Raw genomic sequence first — 8,768 nt, forward strand, 5'->3', positions numbered from 1 at the left:
GCACTAAGCGAATTGCTCTTTGAATTTGACAGTACGCCTTCCATCTATTCCCAAGCCAACCCGCACGATGTCTTGACCTTTCTAGTGGCTACTTTGGGGCCTTCCAGGTCAGCTTTTGCTTCCGTTCTTTCTCTCAGTGTAGCTCTGAAGCATGGGAGGAGGTGGGTCTTGGAGGAACTGCCTGGGGAGGGGACAGGGGCAGGTTGGGAGGTTGTCTTGCCCTGGGGAGCTCCTCTGACCAGCCGCGGGCCAGGCTCCACCCCTTCTGCACATCCCTGGGGGCCTGGAGCCCAGAAGGGACCAGGGCCAGAGCAGGAGCTGGGGGCGAAGAGGTTACTGGCCCAGCCAGACAGAGGGAGAGGGCCTCGTCTGGGCCCTGGACCTGGGGTGGGGTGGAGCCAGGTGACCAGCGGGGGCTTAGGGACCTTGCTACCCTGGCCATGCCCACTTCCTCGGACACTTGGCACCTGGATCATTGGCTGTTGGTGATGATGCATCTGTAACTTGTAAAGGCCCAGCCTCTGCTCTCCAAAGCAGGGCTCCGCAGGGGGCGCTCCCCAGGGGCCTGCCCTGGGCTAAGTGCCCACTTAGAAGACACCGTGAGATGGGAGTTCCCTTTGTGGCTCAGCAGTTAATGAACCTGAGTGGACTCATGAGGATGCATGTTCAAGCCCTGGCCTCGTTCAGTGGGTTAAGGATCCGGCGTTGCCGTGAGCTGCAGTGTAGGTCACAGACGCAGCTCAGTTCTGGTGTTGCTGTGGCTATGGTGTAGGCCGCCAGCTGTAGTTCCGATTCAACCCCTAGCCCAGGAACTTCCATATACTGTGGGTGTGGCCCTAAAAAGCAAAAAAAAAAAAAAAAGACACCATGAGAGAAGACCTTAAAGGCTTGAAGGCAGAGGAGCACTGGGAGCAGGCTGGAAGGCTTCCTGGAGGAAGGGGCAATTGAACCAGGCCTGGAAGAGAGGAACGGATGGCAGGCAGAGGGAGAGACCCCGGCGCAGGCCTCACTCCTGCCCCTCGCTCTCTGAACTCTGTCAGGTTCCTCTCCTCTCTGTACCTGGGTTTCCTTAGCCATTGGTACTGATTTCCGTCCAGGGCACTTCCCCGAAGTCTGCCCAGGGAAGCGTCCAGCCTGTGGAGTTGGGGTGGCGCCGAGCAGGGCAAGGCTGGTGAGAGGCGATGGCCCACCCGCCTTGAGCCCAAGGCCAGAGGAGGGGGCCTGGGTTGGGGGCAGAAGCTTGGGCTCTATGACTGTGCCCGGCCTCTCTCTGTGACCTTAGATGAGACTGTCCCCCCTGGGCCTCAATTTCCAAGTCTGTGCCATGTCAGGTGACATGGACAGTCAGCATTCAAGGGACCTCCATGTCCTGGATGCCCTTGCTGGGAGCTGGTTGCGAGCTGGAGAGGAGGGGCCCCCATGTGCAGCTCTGTTGGCCAGGACCCTTCCATGCTGGGGTCTCGCTCCAGGAAGCTTACACTGCCAGCCCTGAGCGTAAGTCCTCCTGGGCTTTTCAAGGGCACGGGCATCTCAGGGCTGGAGCTTGGGAAGAAGGAAGGAGCCTGTGAACCACCCTTGGCTTCTCCCGACGTGCAGTGGGAAGATCAGAGGCCTTGAGATCAGACAGCCGCAGGTTCAAACCCTGGGCCTACCATCTCCCATCTGTGTGACCTCAAAGGAGTCCTTAACCCCATGAGCCTCAGTTTCCCTACCTGCGAACAGGTACAGCCTTGGCCTTGGGCCCCACAGGGCTGTCACGGGGCCTGCGCATGAACAGGACCCACCCCAGGCCCGGTGTGGGAGGTTCTGGGGACCCCAGCTCCCTCTCCCTGGCCCGCAGCCCTCACAGGGTCTACGAGGACCTTGTCCCAAGGCTGAGAGGGAGGGCGGTCTGTCCGTCTGTCTCAGGCCTGTGAGCGTGGAGGGGCCCTGGCCCGATGGAGGAAAACCAGTGGGGGGCGGTGGGGAAGGAGGGCTGTGGGCAGGGTGGGGGGAACTGGCTGCAGGGCTGGCCAGCAGTTCCACGCAATCTGTCTGCTATGCAGTCCCGGGCCTGGCCTGTATTTATTTATGCGGAGCGTGTATTTATATCAGCCCCTTTCTCATTAATAGGGCAGGAAATGGCTGGAATTGTTACATACCTGGCGGCCCAGGGGTCCCGCTCGGCCAAGACACACAGGGTCCTGGCCGCCCAGCCACCCTTGTGAGGGGCCCCTTCCTCAGTCCCAGGCCTAAGTCCCCAGCCTTTCATTGACCCCCCCTCGCATGGAGCACCCCCATACTTCTGAGTCACACCACGAGCACACAGCCCTGGGAGTGGGGCTCCTTCTCAGGCCTCTCTCTCTTCCCTGGCTCCTTACCCCCCGCCCTCCCCAGGAGGGCTGTCAAGGTGCATCCTGGAGGGTGCAGGTGAGTGGGCAGACCCCAGACGGAAGAGCGAGGGCACGGAGATGAGAGATCAGAGTTCCCTGGCCCGGGGATGGGATCCCGGAACCCTCGGGTGGAAGTGAGGGCAGGTGAGGGGCCCTCCTCAGGCTTGGGTGTCATCTCAGGGCCCTGCTCCCCCACCAAGCAGAGCTACTTGTTGGCTTGGATGACCCTACAGCCCATGGGGGTGACTCTGTGCTTTCCACCCATCAGGGGCCCACAGGGTGGGGCTCACCCCCGTTTTGCCCTCTTGGCTACTGTGGCTAAACCAGACTTCCCTGCTCAGGGCCCAGCCGCCTGCTCCCCGGCCCTCATGCTGCACAGAATCAAGCCAGCGTCTCTCTCCAGGCTCCAGCCCTTGGGCGCGGGCCCCAGGTGGGGCTGCCAGAGCTGAGAGGCGCGGCCCCCTCCCCAGAGCGCTCGCCTGACATAACCTATTAGTGCTTCTCGCCTCAGCCAGCTCCCCGCACAAGCCTGCCCAGCCAGGCCAGACCATGCTGGTCCTGCTGACCCTGACCTGGGCTGCTTTGCTGGGCGGGTTGAGGAGGCGCCTGCGAGATGCCCAGCAGCCGTGCCTGCTCACCCCTCTCCTGGGTTGGGGCCCAGAGGCCTCCCCTAGGCTGGGATTCCCAGTAGCTGCCATGGTCAGGTGGGGCTGACCTCTGCCCTCTGCCCACCGTGGCCACCATCCTTCCTGGTACAGAGTCCAGAGCTGGGGCCACTGTGAAGACAGGAGGACTGAGGCTTCGAGGGTGAGGGGCTTCCCTGAGGGCCTACCCTTGGCCCCCATCCTTGCCCTCCCAGCCCCACTTCTAGGGTCTGCTGGAAGGGGTGGGGGCGGAGGAGCCCCTGACCTTGAGGAGGGACAGATGCAGGGTCTCTGGGCTCCTCTAGGCTGTCCCACCATAAGGGGCAGATGAGCTATGGGGGGAGGGGGAGGGTCAGGCCCTGAGAGGGTCCAGGGTCGCTGGTGGAGGCTTTCCCCAGACACCATGTTGAGCCCCCAGCCCACAAAGCACCAAGTCTGAGACCAAGCCCGGGCCAGGGGCTGGTCCCGGGTGCTCCTCCAGCCCTGCCTGGCTCCACCCAGGCTCCTCTGGGAGCTTCATCTCTGAAATGGGGACACCGCATCCCACATGGGAGCTGTGGCAGGGGAGGAGCTCGCGCTCAGCCCCCATTCTGTGGGTGCTCTGTGAGCACCTCTTTTCAGCTTGGTGGCTGAGGACCTGGGCTCGGAGGTCAGTGGCTGGCCGGTGCCCCTTGCCTAGCTGGGCTCCTGCTTCTCCACTCCCAATGGGGAGCAGCGCTCTTTGGAGGAGGAGGAGGAGGCTGAGGGGCAGGGCCTCCGAGATTCTTCTGGGGCTGGACTGTGTCCCCACAACCCAGCGTCCCTGCCTCGAAGGTCAGGGCAGTGGCTCCTCCCACTGCCCCGCCAGGGCATCCAGGTCACTTGTGTGTGGGGCTGAGAGCATCTGTGCGGGGGTGGGGAGGGGCAGGCATCGGGCCACGAAGCCCCCTCCCCACCAAGCAGCCTGTGGTCCAGGGACCTCAGACCCTCTGCTCCCCTTGAGGATTTGCCTGGCTCTGGCTTGCTGGCCCTGGGCAGATTCCTGGGCTCTGTCCCCGCTCATAAAATGAAGAAGGAGCCTCTGGGCTCTGTGGTTCCGGCCAGGGTCAGAGGTATTTTGTTTGCTTGTTTCCTTTTTAGGACAGCACCTGCGGCATATGGAAGTTCCCAGGCTGCAGGTGGAATCGGAGCCATAGCTGTCAGCCTACACCACAGCTCACGGCAACGTTAGATCCTTTAACCCACTGAGGGTGTCCAGGGATGGAACTCACATCCTCATGGATACTAGTTAGATTCTTAACCTACTGAGCCGCAACGGGAATGCCCAGAGTTTTTGTGAACCCTGAGGCCCTCTTGGCCCTGGGGCTGGGGGTCCTGGAGGGGCCGTGGGGAGGGAGGCCCGTTGGCCCAGCCCCCAAATGCTCAGGCCCCTGGGCCCCTGTGCTGCCGCTGAGCCTTGCTGCTCAAACCTCACGCATCTGGAGCTGTGTCCTGCCCCCACTCCAGACCCACATCTGGAGCCCAAATCGGGCTAGCCAGCTAAACACGGAGCATCTGAGCCTCAAAGAGCCTGCTCCCAGGTTAATGAAGCCCATCTGGACCCCTTGCTGCTGCTCCGCCCTGTCTCCACAGCAGAACGCTGGCTGCACATCTGAAGGCCGGACCCTGTGGCCATCCCACCTCACCCCATGCCCAGCTTGGTCTGGAACTGGTGCTGCCTGGGGTCCCTTGCCCTGAGGTGAGGGTCTTGTGTGCAAAGGGATCCCTCTTCCTTTCTGGGTGTCACAGCCCATAGGGCTTCTCCCGGGGCTGCCTTGGGAATAGCTGAGATTTGACATAATGTAGACATATGTCCCCTGCCAGGAGTGGTGACAACTGCCACTCCACACCAACTCACCCAGAAGCCCCTTGGCATTGCTTAAAAGAGCCTCTAGGACCCTGAGGATTGCCTGCCTGTCCCCCCCCACCCCCGACCCGAGATGCCTAGGGTGCTGCTGGGTGAACCACCCACCAGCCGAAGGTGGGATTTCATAGGGTCTCTGTCACGGAGCACAGCTCACACAATGGGCCTGCCTGTCACTTCCCTTCTACCCCCTTCTCTGCCAGTATCCATGCCTGGCAGGATGGGGTTAGATGTCTCCCCGGAGGCCCTGGACTTGGGGAAGAGGACCTGGAAAAGCAGGTGGCCCAAGGGAACTCAGGAAAGTCCAGCTCAGGGCAAGGGGCTCCTGGGGCAAAGACATAGCATGAGGGAGGCAGGGCTGGAGGAAATTTTTGAGCTATGGGAGCTGCCCAACAGTGGCCTGGACTGGTTCTTTCTCAATGTGTGTTGGGGGGCATGACCCTTCTGACTTCTCCAAGGATGTGGGACCCTCATGAGTGAAAGCAGGTGGGAGTCTCAAGTCATTGTGGTAGTGAGCTCCCCGTCACAGGGAAGTCCAAGCTGGTAGGGCTGCTTACTATCAGGAAGACAGCAGAAGCTATTCTCATAAAGAGCCCAAAGCTGTTTTAGCTACCTTTCTATCCCTATACATAAACCCTATAATTCTAAGCATCTAGGATTTTGAGGGGCCGCCTTCCCAGACTCTGAGCCTCCTGTGACAGGAGGCACAAACAGCCATGGGGTGGAGGCCAGATATTTGGCAGGAGGGTGGTGGGGAAGCAGTGGAGAAAGGCCCTGGGAATGCAGAGAAGTGCTGCCAGCCTGGGGCCTGGGGAGCAGGGCCTTGCTATCTCCCCACCCAGAATGGCCTCAGCTCTGGTGCTGGACCAGCCTCTGAGGCCTGGGATGCGAGCACATGGCACGCCGATTCTGCATCCTGTGGTCAGGCTTTATCAGAGCATCACTGGCTCCAATTGAAAGGAATCCTTTATGGCCGTAGCCTCCAGCCCGGAGGCCCTGGGAGCAACAGGCAGTTTCGACCACAGAGCTTCATGCTTCCTTGTGCACTTCCTTACCCACGGAAAATGTGAGTCAACAAACATGCAAGACGGAGACACAAATAAAAAATAACGAGGGCGAACATTTATTGACTATTCACCATGGGCCAGATACCATCCTGAGAGCTTGTATTAACTCCTTCCAGCCTCCCTGGGATGAAGTACCTTTGGTATCACTAACCCATTTTACAGATGGGGAGCCTGAGGCTTAAGATCCACTCAGCCATTGTGTGGCTGAGCTGGGATTCAAACCTGACAGTTGGCCTCCAAAGTCTGTGTCCTTGACCGCTGCGCCTCACTGCCAGTCCCCAAGTGGGGTGGGTGGGGGAGACAGAGAGCAGCTGTAGAGGTGGTCAGGGCAGGGTGGGGGTCCTAGCCCCTGAGAAAGGGTGCAGCCGTCGCCAGCCCAGGAGGAGAGGCAGAGCAGCTGAGATACAGGAGCCATCCGGTCCCGTCTCCCAGGCCTTCTGAGGAGGTGTGGGGCATCTGAGGGCAGTCCCCTGCCTTGTCAAGCTTTCCAAGGTCAGACAGGGACAGGCTTTGCCAGGGTCCGAGCCAGTTCCCCGGCTCCTCTGGAAGGCAGGAATCTGGGGCTGCCGGGGCTGTGAGGGTCAGGCTTGAGCCCACCTGCTCTGTGCCCAGTGTCCTGGAGGGACATCTTCTCCTCAGGTGGGGACACTGCCTGCAAAGCCACTCAGAGCTTCCAGCAAGCAGGAGGAAAGGGCATACCGGGGCCCTGGGCATCACTTTTTTTTTTTTTTTTGTCTTTTTAGGCATATGGAGGTTCCAGGCTAGGGGTCGAATCAGAGCTGCAGCTGCTGGCCTGCACCACAGCCACAGCAACACGGGATCTGAACTGCATCTGTGACCTATATCACAGCTCACAGCAACACCAGATCCTTAACCCACTGGGTGAGGTCAGGGATCGAACCCACGTCCTCGTGGATACTAGTCGGGTTCATTACCACTGAGCCACGTTGGGAACTCCCCCTGGGCATCATCTTTGAAGAGCTCAAACTGACCTTCCTTGCTCCACTGGTACCTTCTAGCGGCATCTCCCACCAGAGCCCCTGGCACTCTTGGGCAGGAACATGGCATCCACCCCCTCTGGGTGCTTCCTTTGTTCCAGGCACTGCGTGAGGACTTCGTAATATAATATCTCACTCAGTCCCCACACTAAGGAATGTGTTGTTATCATCCCTGTTTCACAGAGGAAGACGCCGCGGCTCAGAGAAGGTAAATCGCTTCCCTATGCAGCTGACAAGTGAGTCAAATCCAGGCCTACCTGCCCCCCTCCTTCAACGGGCCCCTAATTCCCACCCCTGCCAAGAGGCCTGGGAAGAAGTCCCCCCGCGCCCTGACTCCTGGGCTTGGGCCAGGCTTCCCAGAGCCCAGCCCGAAGCCCCCATTCCCTAGGTGGGCTGGTTTCTGCTGCGCTCAGCCTGGCCTTTGGGCACCGGCTGGGGGCCAGTGAAGAAAACAATGGGAGAGAAAGGGAGCGGACATCCCCTGGACGAGAGAGAGGAGGGAAGCCAGTGGGTTCTGGACAGGCTGGGTCCCCCGGTCCACGGGGCAGGGGGCAGTAGTGGGGCTTGGCGTGTCCAGGCCATGCGTCCTGTGTGTGTCTGAGGTGGCCCGACCCTGTGTTGGGACTGAGGCGGGAAGGACCTGTGGTTTCAGGGGTCTTGGCTCCCTCTGGGGGACCCCGGTCTGGGGAGAAAGTGGAGGAGCCTCCTGGGAAGACCCGGATGAACTCGACTCTATGCTGCTGAGTTTGGCACGAGGAGGACGCTTGCTGATTCTGCCCTGACCACCGCTCCAAAGTGTCACCAAAACACTTTCCCCTTAAGCCCCACTGGGCAGACTGAGGATGCTGGGAGGAGGGAGGTGGGCTCAGGGCCCCCGCCTTGGGCTGCCCTGAAGGCCCTGGCTCAGCCCCCAGGGGGCCCAGTTCCCCCGCAGGCTCACCCCTGCGGGGGAACTGGGGGGGGCTCGCCCCTCCCCAGACTTTTGACATCCATTATTTTACTCGCCGGGGGAGACCCCATGTCAGTCGGAGCCCAGGACCCCTCTGCTGCCACTTGCCAAGGTCCCAAGGCCGGGACCACTGGCTCTGTGTGCATCCTAGTCCCCAGGACCAGGTCTGTCTTAGCGTCCTGAGTGCCCAGGACTGGAGGCGGGTTCTCCAAGTGGCCTTTGAACACCTGTGACCCTGCAGCCTCGCTCACCGAGGGCCAACACCTTGACTCTCAGGATGGCAGGGTCCGGCCCTTCGTTGTAGACGTCTAGGCTGAGCCCAGCTTTCCACCTGTGACTCTGGGCTGTCAGGTCAGCTGCCTCTGTCAGCTGGTCTGGGGGTCGCCATGGCCGAGGGCTGTCTCCAGCCTCACCTGGGGGTGTCCCCGCCTTGCTGTCCATTCCAACAGCCGGTGGCCTCATCGCAGGTGCGGCTGTCCCTTTGGGAGCTGCTGTCCTGTGGGATCTGCTCCCTCCCCCCCCGGGGGGGCCCTCAAGAGCAGCTCCCCCCATTCACATCTGGGGGGAGGAGATTATAGTTAATAGACACCCATGGTGGTGGGGGCCTGCCTGCCTTCTTGCTCTGCCTAGGGGCCCAGTTCCCCCTCTGTTTCCTTCCTCTGAGACAAGGATTGGAATGAAGGGTTCCGACCAGGCCCTCTATCCCCCAACACTGAGGGTGCCTCCTTGGTGCCAGGCCCTCAGGGCCAGGTGCTTGGGGTGCATCCTTGCTGTGCTGTTAACAGGGTCTAGTGCCTTGGGTCTCTCACGTCGTGGTCTGTGCACACAGGTCGGAGAAAAATTCCCGGACTCATAA

Source organism: Sus scrofa, chromosome 3 (assembly GCF_000003025.6).
Source record: "Sus scrofa isolate TJ Tabasco breed Duroc chromosome 3, Sscrofa11.1, whole genome shotgun sequence".
Classification (NCBI taxonomy): Eukaryota; Metazoa; Chordata; class Mammalia; order Artiodactyla; family Suidae; genus Sus; species Sus scrofa.